Here is a 13,817-nt window from a genome sequence, read left to right on the forward strand (position 1 = left end):
TGCTTATAGGAAAATTTATAGCTTTGAATGTATGTATTGGAAAAGAAGGAAGATAAAAATCAATTTTCTTACATTTTCCATTAGGAAAGTAGAAGAAGAAGAACATATTAAGTCCAAAGTTAGAGAAGAAAAGAAATAATAAAACTTAGAGTAGAAATCAATGAAATTAAAAATGAATCAGTTGGGCAGCCCGGGTGGCTCAGCGGTTTAGCGCCACCTTCGGCCCAGGGCCTGATCCTGGAGACCCAGGATCAAGTCCCACATCGGGCTCCCTGCGTGTAGCCTGCCTGTGTCTCTGCCTCTCTGTGTGTCTTCATAAATAATTAAAAATCTTAAAAAAAAATTAATCAGTTGAGAAACTCAGCAAAATCAAAGGCTGGTTCTTTGAATAGATAATGAAATTGATAAACCTCTAGCCAGGCTAATTAAGAAAAAAGAGAGGAGTACAAATTACTAACATCAGAAGTGAAAAGGGAACATCACTACAGACATCATGGATCTCCAAAGAATAATAAAGTAATACTGTGAACAACTGTATGCCCACAGAATTGATAACCTATATCAAATGGACAATCCCTTAAAAGACACAATCTTTTTAAAACTCACAAAGAAAAAAAATGGATTATTTGAATAGGCTTATATCTATTAAAGAAAATGAATCAGTAATTAATAACCTTCCAAAACAGAAAGCACTAGGCTCAGATGGGTTTACTGGTGAATTCTACCAACTGTTTAAGGGAAAAGATTATGCCAATTACCTATAGTTTCTTCCAGAAGATAGAAGCAGAGGAAGATAGATATTTACTAATTAGTTATATGATGTCAGCATTACCCTAATACCAATTTTAGGCAAAATCATTACAAGAGAAGAAGACTACAGCTCAACATCTCATAAACCTAGGTGCAAAATTCTCAACAAAATATTATCAATTTGGATCAAATTTATAAGAAGAGTTATATGGTATGACCAAGTGGGACTTATTTGATGTATGCAAGGCTGGTTCAACATTTGAAAATCAATTAGCATAATCTGTCATATCAACAGACTAAAGAAGAAAAGCCATGATAATATCAATAGATGGAGAAAAAAGCATCTGACAAAATCTAACACCCACTCATGACAAAAACTCTCAGGAAACTAGGAATAGAAGAGAACTTTCTCAACTTGATAAAGAACATTTACAGCAAGTCTACAATTAGCAATATAATTAACGAAGAGAAACTATAAGCTTTTTCCCAAGACCAGGCACAAGGCAAGGATGTCCTCTCTCACGCTCATTTTCAATATCATACTGGAAGTTCTAGCTAATGCAATAAGACAAGAAAATAAAAAGTATAGTGATTGACAAGGAAGAAATAAAGCTATCTGTTCACAATTGACATCATTACCTATGTAGAAGTACTGAAAGAATCCACATAAAGCTCCTATATCTGATTGGTAATTATACCAAGTTTGTAGGGTGCAAGGTAATAGACAAAAGTCAATTACTTTCCTGTATACCAGCAATCAACAAATGGAATTTGAAATTAAAAACACAAGGCTATTTATATTAGCTTGTGAAAAAAAAGAAACACTTAGGTACAAACCTAACAAAATATGTACAATATCTATATGGGGAAAACTGCAAAACCCTGATGAAAGAAATCAAACAAGAACTAAGTAAATGAAGATATATTCCATGTCCATAGAAAGACTTGATATTGCCTATATGTCAGTTCTTCAACACAATCCCAGTCAAAATCCCAGCAAGTTATTTTGTTATCAACAAACTGACTAAAGTTTATATGGAGGGGCAAAATACCCAGAATAAATCAACCCAACATTGAAGAAGAAGAGCAAAGTCAGAGAATAACACTACCCAACTTCAGAGAATAACACTACCCAATAACACTACCCAACACTACCCAATTCTTACTATAAAGCTATAATAATTGAGACAGTGTGGTATCAGCAAAAAATAGACACATAGATCAATAGAACAGAATAGAGTCCACAAATGATCCATGTAAATGTAGTGAATGACTTTTGACAATATAGCAAAGAAAATATGCTATATACAATACAAGAAATAGTGTTTTAAAAAATGATGCCAGAACAGCTAGATATACACTGCAAAAAAACGAATCTAGATACAGACCTTCATCCTTCAGAGAAATTAACTCAAAATAGATCATAGACCTGAAGTACACGCAAAAATATAAAACTCCTAGAAGATAACGTAAGAGAAAATCTAGATGACCTTAGGTATGGCAATGATTTTTAAATATACCAACAGTATGACCCATAAAAGGAATAATTGATAAGCTGGACTTCATTAAATAAACTTGTCAGGAGAATGGGACAAGCCACAGACTGGGAGAAAATATTTGCAAGGCATGTTTGGTAAAGGATGGTCTTCCAAAATATATAAAGAACTCTTAAAACTCAACAATAAGCTAACAACCCAATTTTTAAAAAGGCAAAATATTTGAGCAAATTCCTCATCAAAGAAGATGTATATATAGCAAGTGAGTATGAAAAAGTACTCAACATGTCATTAGGGAGTTGAAAATCAAGACAATAAGATACTACTACACAACTCTTTGGTCAAAATCCAAAACAGAGTACCAAATGCAACAGGAACTCTCATTCCTAGTTGGTGGGGATGCAAAATGGTATGAACACTTTGGAAGACAGTTTGACAGTGAACATATTATTTCCATACTACCCAGCAATCATATTCCTTGATATTTACCCACATGAGTTGAAGCCTTATATTTGCACAAATTTTATAGCAGCTCTATTCATAATTGCCGAAACTTAGAAGCAACTGAATATCCTTTAGTAGGTGAATGGGTGAATAAACTGTGGTTCATCTAGACAGTGTAATATTGTCAAGTGCTGAAAAGGAATGAGTTATCAAGTCTGAAAAGACATGGAGGAATCTTAAATGCATATTACTAAATGAAAGAAGCCAATCTGAAAAAGCTACATACTGTGTAACTCCAACAATATAACATTCTGAAACAGACAAAGCCATGGACACAGTAAAAAAAAAAAAAAAAAAAATCAGTAGTTGCTAGAGGTTAGTGGGGAGGGAGGAATGAATAGGTGGAGTAGAGAAGATTTTTAAGGCAATGAAATTATGATACTGTAATGGTAGATGTCATTATACATTTGTCAAAATCCATAGAATGTACAACACCAAAAGTGAACCCTACATAGAGTGTGAACTTTGGGTGATAAATGATTTGTCAGTGTTTATAACTGTAGCAAATGTACCAGTATTGTGTGACATAGTGATAGTGGGGTAGGTGTGTCTGTGTGTGGTGGCAGCTGATACATGGGAACTGTGTTCAGTTTTGCTGTGAATCCTAAAACTTCTGAAAATAAAATATATATATTTTTTAAAAAGACAGGAGTTACAAGTAGATGTGGAAGTCATATCTACTTTCTTTGAAAAGGAAAAATTGATACAAGATGAAATCAAAGGCCCTCAGTTTTATTAGGGAATTAGCTAGATTAGAAATAACCTTAACCAGATAGGAGATACAGGTGATGTTTTCCAAACACAGATCACAAAATGGGCATAGCAGCAAAAGATAGAAGTAATGGGGAACATCAACCTCCGGACATCATTTAGTTAAATTCTTGATCTATATTGCTCTCTGTTTCATCTAGCAGAAGAGAGTAAACAATGAGTTTACTGCTCACTTGTATTGGATTCTGACTTCCAAGAAAAAAGTTCAGTTTATTTTGAACTGAAAGACTCATTAGGTGAAAATGACCCATAATTTTAGGTTTTAGAACAGACAAGTGAGTGTACATAGTCAAACATTTAAAGGAGTGGAAGCATATTTCATAGAGCTTTGCTAGAAAAGTAAGTACTGAATAAAATGAAAGAAGAGTTAATGAAGCCATAAATATCTCTGCATTTTCAAAGGAACTGTCCCCCCCACCGCCCCCGCCCAGTTCTAGTTGGCATTGCTTGGGTACATACTCCAGTTGAGAGGCAGAGACAACCCTTGCTTTAGACCCTATGAATTGGAACAGGAAACTTCTGAATTGAAGGAATCCTTAGACGAGGGAACCAGAAGTGGCTAGTACTAATTCTGTTAAATCTAAGGTTCCAAAGCTACTCAACAAACCGTTTCTCTTGGGAAATACACATAAACATAGCATACAGAGAAGATGGATAACAAATCTGCAGCCACAGATCTGAATTATGTTGTGCAATTTTTCCTGTTATTTTTCAATACCAATAAATCTCAGAATCGGGAGGCAGAGACTTCTCAGGTGGTTCTATGATCCCAAAGAAGTAAATTTTCTTTGTGTAATCATATATTATAAGTTATTCCTTATTGTAAGTAACCTGACCTTATCTTTTCCAGACAGGAACTTTGGAGACTCTGGAAAACCTGACAGGTTGGAGAAGTACAAGGTATAATTTCATGATTAAGGGTAATAGGAAATTAAAATGGGGCAGCCCGGGTAGCTCAGTGGTTTAGCGCCGCCTTCAGCCTAGGTAGTGATCCTGGAGCCCCAGGATTGAGTCCCACGTCAGGCTCCCTGCATGGAGCCTGCTTCTCCCTTTGCCTGTGTCTCTGCTTCTCTCTCTCTCTCTCTCTCTCTCTCATGAATAAATAAAATCTTTAAAAAAATTAAAATGGCACTTTTCATATTGTCTCAGTTTTGACTAAGAACTTCAAGGCTAAACAATATAGGTACCAAAATCACTCCCACATTCTAAGGCAAGGTACTACCCTATCTTATGTAGGACATGGTAAGACACAGTTTCTTCTGCCAGCATTAGCTCCTCTCTTGTTTCTGAGCTCTGTAAGGAAGGGCAAAGGATTCATGAGGAAGGGCAGAAATAATTGCAAGGCAGGATTTCTTTGGGGAGCATTGCCAGTGTTCTATATATGCCCTTCCCACCTGGTGAGAGTGATGGAAGCACTTCTTTCTCATGTGAAGCCAAGAGAAGAAAACCACTCAAAAAACTTGAAATATGTTCTCTGGAAGCTGAAAGACTCAAGATCTGGTATCTGAAATAATAAAACACACTAGGCTAGAGACTGGCTAGAGCAGTCTGTTTGGTGGCAGAATGAAGTAGAGCAGAGCTTAGTGGAGTCAGATACTCAGGTTTTTTTTCCCATGGACCACATGTGGATCCTGCAAAAGGATATAGTTGTAGACGATCTTAAAAGAAACTTCACCAGTGAGATACACCTGGTGAAGGTAGGTGACCCTGGTGGGAGTCAAAGGCTGAAGGCAGAATCTTGGTTGGCTGGTTGTGGAAAGAATCCAACTTATAAAGGAATGGTAGATAGGAGATCCCCAGTAAGGTGGAGGGTTCTTTGTCAAACCCACAGAAATTCTCTTCTCAAGAAGGAATCCAGTATCTAAAAGGTGCTACACCACAGAGTATCAATATCAGATTGCAGATGAGATGAGCACTGGGTGTTATACTATATGTTGGCAAGTTGAAATTAAATAAAATATTTTTTAAAATGGAAAAAATATGATTGCATCAGTAGTTATCAGTGGTCATGTAGAGTACAGATCCTTTACCTCTTTGGTTAGATTTATTCCTAGGTATCTTCTGGTTTTTGGTGGAATTATAAATGAGATCAATTCTTAATTTCTTTTTCTTCTGTTTCATTATTATCATATAGAAATGCAACTGATTTCTGTTGTGTTGATATTATATTTTGCCACGTTGCTGAATTCCTGGATGAATTCTATCAATTTTGGAGTTTTGTGTTTTCCCCATGAAGTATCATGCCATCCGTGAAGAATGAGGGTTTGACTACGTCTTTGCCAATTTGAATGCCTTTATTTATTTATTTATTTATTTATTTATTTATTTATTTATTTATTTATTTTTCTGTTGTCTGATTGCTGAAGCTAGGGCTTCTAGTATTATCATATGGTTTCACTTGTATGTGGAGTATAAGAAATAACTTAGAGGATCATAGAGGAAGGGAAGGAAAGCAAAAGGGAAGAAATCAGGGAGACAAACCATGAGAGACTCTTAATTATAGGAAACAAACTGAGGGTTGCTGGAGGGGAGGTGGGTAGGGGATGGTATAACTGGGTGATTGGGATTAAGGAGGCCACGTGATGTGATGAGCACTGGGTGTTATATACAACTGATGAATTACTGAACTCTATATCTGAAACTAGTGATATACTATATGTTGGCTAATTGAATTTAAATAAAAAAAAAAGAAAAAGTGCTGGACAGTTTAATGAAAGAGAATGGTAACTTCTGGTTGTTCTGTGATGTCAGGGATGTGGTTTAGTTGCTCAGGTTTGTTTTTCCCATCATGGTTGTAAGATGGCTGCTTCAGTTCCAGCCTGTCATGTCCTTACAGGACAACACTCAAAGGTAGGAAAGAAAAGATCTTCCTTTTAGCTCTCCTTTTTTTTAAATCAAGGGAGAAATTATTCCCCAAAACCCTCTAATAGACTTCCTTTTATGTCTCACAGAACAGAGTCATATATCTATCCTAACTTAGTCACTAGCAAAGGAGAATGGGATTAGTTTAACTCTTGGGGCTGAAGGAGACTCCCACCTTCCCTGAGTTCATTATTGCCTGTTTCTTGAATGACATTGAGGTTCTTTTTGTAATAGAGAAGTGAGGAATGGCTAATGAGTCAGCAGCCAGTGTGGACAACACCATCTTTGGGCAGCTCTCACCTGTGATAGTGTGACCTAAAATCTGCCAGCTTTGAGTGGAACCTAGAGCAAGAGAAGTTCAGCTGGTCTAGACTGTTATGAGAACAACGTTGATGCTTTCCTTTATGGACTGACTGTTTTTTAAGTGTCTATGGCAAGATGTTGTATGGAGCCTATACAGGCTCAAGTAGTAGAACTATATGGAGAACCTAGAGTTTTAGAGCAAAGAAATGCTCTCCTTAGTCCTGCTTATGATTGAAAATGTCTAACTGTGACATGCTGGGTGATCATGCTATTTGAGTTTCTCACCATGAACTAGGTGTTATTGGATCTACAGAATTATAAGCCTGCACATGCCCCAGGAGGATGGCATTATCAAGTGGAGTTATGTATATAGGACTGTATCCATACAGATCCTGAAGGCCCAGTAAATTGCCTGAGCAAATGAGTTTGTTCCACTGTTGCTTCCACTCCTATATGGTTATAGAGGAGGAAGAGAATCTCAGCTTGGTTTACAATGCCCTGCACAAAATTTAGGCAGTTGGTAGAGGTAAATTTGGGAAATCTTACAGAGATACAGAACTTTAAGAGTTAATGTATATCTCTCTTTAAATTTTTTTTAAAAGATTGTATTTATTTAATTGAGAGAGAGAGCAAGAGAGCATGAGTGGGAGGAGGGGTAGATAGAGTGGGAAAAGCAGATGCTCCACTGAGCAGGGAGCCCAATGTAGGGCTTGATCACAGGACCCTGGAATGACGTGAGCTGAAGGCAGATGCTTAACTGACTGAACCACTTGGGTGCCCCTATGTATATCTCTTTGAGTCTTCTTTGACAAGAATGAAATGGCCTGAGAAAAGAATCTACATTGATTATTAGGCAGTAATTAGTGATTTGGTCAGATAGTCAGGGACTTGAAGGAATGAGGTTATAAGATTGGTAATAAGAAAATCTGATGAACAGATAGGTGGCTGGAACTTTTATACTACATGAGCATGGTATGTGAGAAAATTTGTGTTCCATGTGAATCTCACCAAAAGGTCTGATTTTGGAAGAGATTGTTAATTACCAGGTGAAGAAGGTGACCCAGCCTGGGGATATGGTTTAGCAAATCCCCCAAGTGTTTGCTTAGTGGGCTTATACGTGTAGTGCCCATAGGCATGAGCATAGGTTCAACAGCATAAACATTCCTTATCAAGGGTGTTCTGGCTCTGCCACTTCTGAGTGCTCAGATTGATAGCAAGGTCTAACAACCCTGGATCCCCAATATGATATAATATCTAAGCCATTCTGTCACAGATTGTTTACATTGGATTCCCTTCATCATGCAAGGGGGCAGAAATTTGTTCTCACTGGGATCTATCCTTATTCCAAATGTAGAATTTTTTCCTTATTATATACTTGTATCATCATCCATGGATTTATTAATATAAATGAAACATGGATTCAGACTATCAGATTAAAAAAGGAAATATAGCAAAGACATACACTTTTAGTTACTACATTATTTTGAAATATTTTTTTTTTTTTTTTTTTTGTGGTCTGCCGTGGTCTTTATTATCGCTTCAGCATCTTACTCTAACCCAAAGCCTCACACACGAGGCAGAAAAACCCACGCCCGCTCGCCCACCCCTTCCCCGACGCGCCTGCAGTCCTTCTAGCTCTAAAAGTGTCAGACGTTTTGGACTTTTGCCCTTGGCGGCGGTCAGCACCAGGCGCCCGGCTCTGCTGCCTGGGGGCAGCAAACAAGTGCAGTGCTGGCTCGTCCATCCTAAAGGCCTCCCCTCAGGGTCGTCTTGGCCGCGCGGCGGCGAAGCAGCACCGCAGAGCCTCGAACTCCCGCGCACAGAGGTCCTTCGCCAGGCGGCCGGCCGCCCGGGGCCATGGACACCTGCACGCACCTGCCCTAGGCCGCGGCCTCGGCCCCGCACGCGCCCCCACACCGCTCGGTTCCAGGACACTAGCGGCTCCTCCCGGCACCCGTGGGCGCCGCCTATTTTGAAATAATTAATAATTCCACATTGTACCTGTGGAGGGAAAGGAAAGTGCTAAGGATTCTCTTTTAATTTGGCAGAAACATTTAAAGACTGCTTAGAAATACACAGGTATCAGTTACAATATTATTACCAGGTAAAAATCTTGGCTATAATGAGCAGAATTGCAGATTCCTCTTGGAGGTTATTTTCATGGAATAAGGCAACACTTTTTAAAGTCTTTAGAGTTTTACAAGACATTTTGGTTCAAATAGCACTAAATTAAAAAAAAAAACAAAAAAAAACAAATAGCACTAAATTAACTGAGAATGGATTTCTTTTAGAAAAAAACAGAAGACGTTCTAGTAATAGTTGTGAATATTCACACATGTTTTCATATTACTGAGAAGAACCAACAAATATTTTTGGAAACCTTTAAAAAATCTTTTTTCAGGGGCAGCCGGGATGGCTCAGTGGTTTAGCGCCGCCTTCAGCCCAGGGCATGATCCTGGAGACCCAGGATTGAGTCCCACATCTGGCTCCCTTCATGGAGCCTGCTTCTCCCTCTTCCTGTGTCTCTGCCTCTCTCTGTGTGTCTCTCATGAATAAATAAATAAAATCTTTAAAAAAAATATTTTTTCAGAGAAAATAAACTTTTTTTTTGTAGCTAGGACTATTTTATTTTCTCTTATTTTGAAATAAATATTGAAATAGTTCAAACATAGAAAAGTATATAGAGTAGTATAATAGATAGGCATTTAGATTACCAGTGACACAGATTTAACCATGGGCAAATATTAACCAGAGAAAATAAACTGTATTTTTAAAAAATTGTTTTTCTTATTTTTAAAAAATATTTTATTTATTTATTCATGAGACACACACACAGAGAGAGAGAGAGAGAGAGAGGCACAGGCAGAGGGAGAAGCAAGCTCCATGCTGGGGACTCAATCCCAGGACTTCAGGATCATGCCCTGGGCCAAAGGCAGGCGCCAAACCGCTGAGCCACCCAGGGATCCTGAGAAAATAAACTTTAAAAAAATTTTAATTTCTGTATAGTTAACATGCCGTGTCATATGAGTTTCAAGTATACAATATAGTAATTCAACAGTTGCTTATATTACTCATTGCTCATCAAGGTAAGTGTACTCTTAATTCCCATCACTTATTTCACCCATTTCCCCCACCCACCTTCCCTCCGGTTTGTTTCCCATCTGTTTGTTCTCTATAGTTGAGAGTTGGGTTTTTGGTTTGTCTCTTTTGGAAATCTTTTTAATACCTTATCAAACCAGGTTTTTAAAGGTAGCTTATGATGCAGAATTTTATTTTATTTTTTACCTATCTGCACTAAGGGATATCTCTTTCATCTCTTTCTTAGACTCCTTTGGTTAATTATAAATGTTTTTATTTTTAAGGTCAGGTTCTGAAATTTTATTAGCTACATTGTAGGTAGACCTATAAAACAAGTTTTATTGGTAGAAAGGATAAAAAATGTTCTTTAATAGCAATAAAATTAAGAGGATATTGTTTTTCTTCTATATTTTAAAATGCCTACTTATGCTCATAATTTCCTTCTAAAAAGACCTTGAAACTTCAGAGAAGACAAATGGTCTATCTTTGGGTTAAAGTGATAGAATAAGAGCATTCCAGAAAGGAAATGTTTAAGAATTTTATACAGCTCAATATTTGTCAGTGATGGGGCAGGCTGACTAAAGAGTAAATATGGTCTACATTTAGTCTTTTATTCACACTTCACTTGCATGTGGAATATTGACTCTAAGTATACTTAGAGGTATTTAATTAGGAATAAAGAGGACATGGTGTTATAGGAGACCGGATTATTCTAGCTGTCTTCAGCTACCAGAGGGACTAAACTTTCTGATGCTCTGGAGAGCAAAACTAGGAAGGCAGACCTTAGTTTTAACCATATAAGGAAAAAATTGACCTATGAGGGGTTTAATCCAGGGTTGACTGATCACCCGTTAGGCATATTTTTAAAAGTGATTTATTTACTTAATTTGGAATTGGAAAATATCCCCTTTCCTTGACCTAAGTTTTTATTTTGAAAAATTTTGCAATTTTCGTATTTGAAAAACAGGACAATGGATACCTCTATGTTTTTCACTTAGGTATGCCAATTAATATTTTTTGTCACATTTACTTTCTCTTGCTCTCTCTCTCTCTCACACACACACACACACACACACTACACATTTTTTTGATGATCCATTTGAAAGGAAGTTGCAAATCTCATGAAATTTACCCCCAAATTTTTCAGCAACTATCTCCTACTAGGGTCATTCTCCTACATGTTACCATCCATTCTTAAGATATGTTCAGTTTGAAGTTTCTGTGAACCTCTCATAAGCAAGTGAGAAAAGTAGTGTTTCTTTGCCCTGTAACACAGGATTTATTCGATGAAATTAATAAACTTTGCCCTGCCTACCTCATAGAGCACATTGCTTGGAGGCCCTGCTATCAGCAAGGCACTCAAAGAATGTGAAACATGGCCTTGCCCTCAAGAATTTATGGGCCAGTGAAAATTCTGGAGAATCACGTGGAATAATGCACATGAAAGTAGTTTCTAAAATGTCAACTATGATATATGTGAAAGTTGTTATTCTCTCCCTGAATCGTTTTTCAAGAAAATAGGGTCTAGTAGATGGGAAAAAGAATGTTTTAAACAAACACCAGAGGGCGCGGTAGTAGCATATAGAAAACAATGACCAGCTAGGATGCTCGAAGAGTGATTAAACTTTAAAACTGCATTTTTTTCTTGCCAGAAAAATATACTGTGATTGTGTTGCCTTCTACATTTAAGTATTATTCACCCTATTAACTGACATTCTTAAAGTTTTGTAATAATTTCAGACTGAAAAAGCATGAAAAAAAAATAGACCTGAATATTTTACTATGTTAGAGAATCAAAACCTTTAAAATTAATTTTTCTTTCCTTTGGAGGGGTCAAATTCGTTTTTTAAAAAAATAATTTATTTATTTATTTATTCATGAGAGACACATAGAGAGAGAGACAGAGACCTAGGCAGAAGGAAAAGCAGGCTCCTCGCGGGGAACCTGATGCAGGACTCATCCCAGGATCCTAGGATGGCACCCTGAGCCTAAAGCAGACGCTCAATGGCTGAACCATCCAGCCATCCCTGGAGGGGTCAAATTCCACTCCAGTTTTGTTTCAGTAACTTGGAATCCTAGAAATACTGATTTGTGTGTTGTCCCTAGTATTTTGAAAAGTAACACTTAAAATTGAAGAGCAAATTTGAGAGCCCTTAGGAGAAATAGATAACTGTCAGTAGCTTGCAGATTTATTTTTATGTCTTTAAAGTGCAATTTTTAGGGATTCCTGGGTGGCTCAGTCAGTTAAGTGTCTGACTCTTGATTTCATCTCAGGGCATGATTTTTAGGGTCCCGGGATTGAGCCCCACGTCAGGCTCTCCACTCAGTGGGGAGTCTTGTCTCCCTCTTCCTCTGCCCCCTCCCTGCCATACTTTGTCTCTGTCTGTCCAATAAATAAATAAATCTTGAAAAAAATAAAGTGCAATTTTTAAATGGAACTGTGCAGGCCGAGAAAATTAAGGCCATTCCACTTTAAGTTCAGCGTTAGCACAAGTACAGCCATCCCAGGCCCCTGTGAATAAGAGCTGAACTTTACCTTACTGCAGTTACAGAAAAAAAAAAAAAAAAAAAAAACAGTTTACAGTTTAATGCCCTAGAAAGCCCCATATTAGAATAAAAACAGAGCCCAAGCCAAGGGCAGGAAGCCCCTAATAGAATGAGAACAGAGCCCAAGCCAGTGGCAGGAAGCCCCATATTAGAATAAGAACAGAGCTTAATGCCCTTGAAGGCCCCATATCAAAATGTAAACAGAACTTGAGGAATTCCTCCACCCCTTCTGAAGGTCCCCTAGAGCAGCCCTTAAAACTAAGCTAAATCCCATCTCAGGGTCCAAGTCCCTGCTCCGCTGTGTCGGGTACACTTGGACCCAAGCTCGAGCTTGTAAATAAACCCTCGTGTGCTTGCATCGGTGGCCGCTCCTTGGTGGTTTCTCGGATTTGCAATCTTGGGCACAACAGAACTTTTCTGCACATTGCCAAATGGTTAGTGGTACATGATTTTAGTTCCTGGAGTATCCTATAGATTCAGCATTCATTTATCATTTTAAGAAAGAAATGCTTGGGTGACTTCGGAATTAGGTGTATGTTTTGGAGAATTATACTGTGATTACATTTACCAGAAGTTTCAGCTAGGTGCATGGATAAGAAAAAAAGGCCTTTGCTGCCAAGGGAATGATCAAGGTTAAGCTTTAAACCTCATACACATCACTCTGGGTTTTCAGTGATTCTATAAGTAATTTTAACAGCCTTGTGAAAAATAATGAAATTTTTGTTTGTTTTCCAAATCACAGAACCGGAATTAGGAAATTAGAAGACATGTAGACGCAGGGGCCATTGACTGCAGGAGTGATCGCAGAAGTAGAAGGAAAGAGAGAGGGAGAGGGAGGGGAGATACTGTATCACAATTTTACATAAAAATTTATTCTCATAATGACCATTCTGAGTTATTAGGATGAGGTTTGTGAATCTCTTTTTAGGAAAAAAAGAGGCCTGTAGAAAATGTTTTGGAAAAATATCATTCAGAAGGGCTAATACAAACTGGATACTCATGAGGATGAACTTGGTCAAGCACCACTTCTTTCTTTCTTTTTTTTTTTTTTTATTTTAAAGATCTTATTTACTTATTCATGAGAGACACACAGACATAGGCAGAGGGAGAAGCAGGCTCTACGCAGGGAGCCCAATGTGGGACTCAATCCTGGGACTCCAAGATCACACCCTGGGCTGAGGGCAGGTGCTCAACAGCTGAGCCACCCAGGTGTTCCATGCACCACATATTTATTGAGCCTACTTAACAGAGGGATGCATTCAAAGACTGTTCTTCCTTCAAGAAGTTTACAAACAGACTCTTGCAAAACTAACAATGGAAGCAGCATGTGTTAAGATTTCCATAAAGACAGTAAGAGCCAAAGGAAATCTGGGAAGGCAAACAGTTCCAGGGCTGCCAACAGCTGAAAAGGAGGTGGGAAGTTCGTGAAGCTGGGGAAAGATTGAGGAGAGGAGTCCAGGGGATGAGGAGGAGATAGAACACACCTGATACAGGGAATAGTATGGG

At 38.0% G+C, this 13,817-nt stretch overlaps 1 long non-coding RNA gene across 6 annotated transcripts in view; it reads left to right on the forward strand.

Annotated features, from left to right (window-relative positions):
• The window catches only part of LOC140623971 (uncharacterized), a 121,756-nt gene that overhangs the window by 2,150 nt on the left and 105,789 nt on the right, over positions 1-13,817 (forward strand). For all 6 annotated transcript variants that reach the window (XR_012023541.1, XR_012023537.1, XR_012023538.1 and 3 more), the window contains exon 2: positions 4,372-4,421. This is a non-coding gene — a long non-coding RNA (uncharacterized lncRNA). The remainder of the gene's footprint in view (positions 1-4,371; positions 4,422-13,817) is intronic.

The sequence above is a fragment of the Canis lupus genome, chromosome 33 (assembly GCF_048164855.1).
Source record: "Canis lupus baileyi chromosome 33, mCanLup2.hap1, whole genome shotgun sequence".
Classification (NCBI taxonomy): domain Eukaryota; kingdom Metazoa; phylum Chordata; class Mammalia; order Carnivora; family Canidae; genus Canis; species Canis lupus.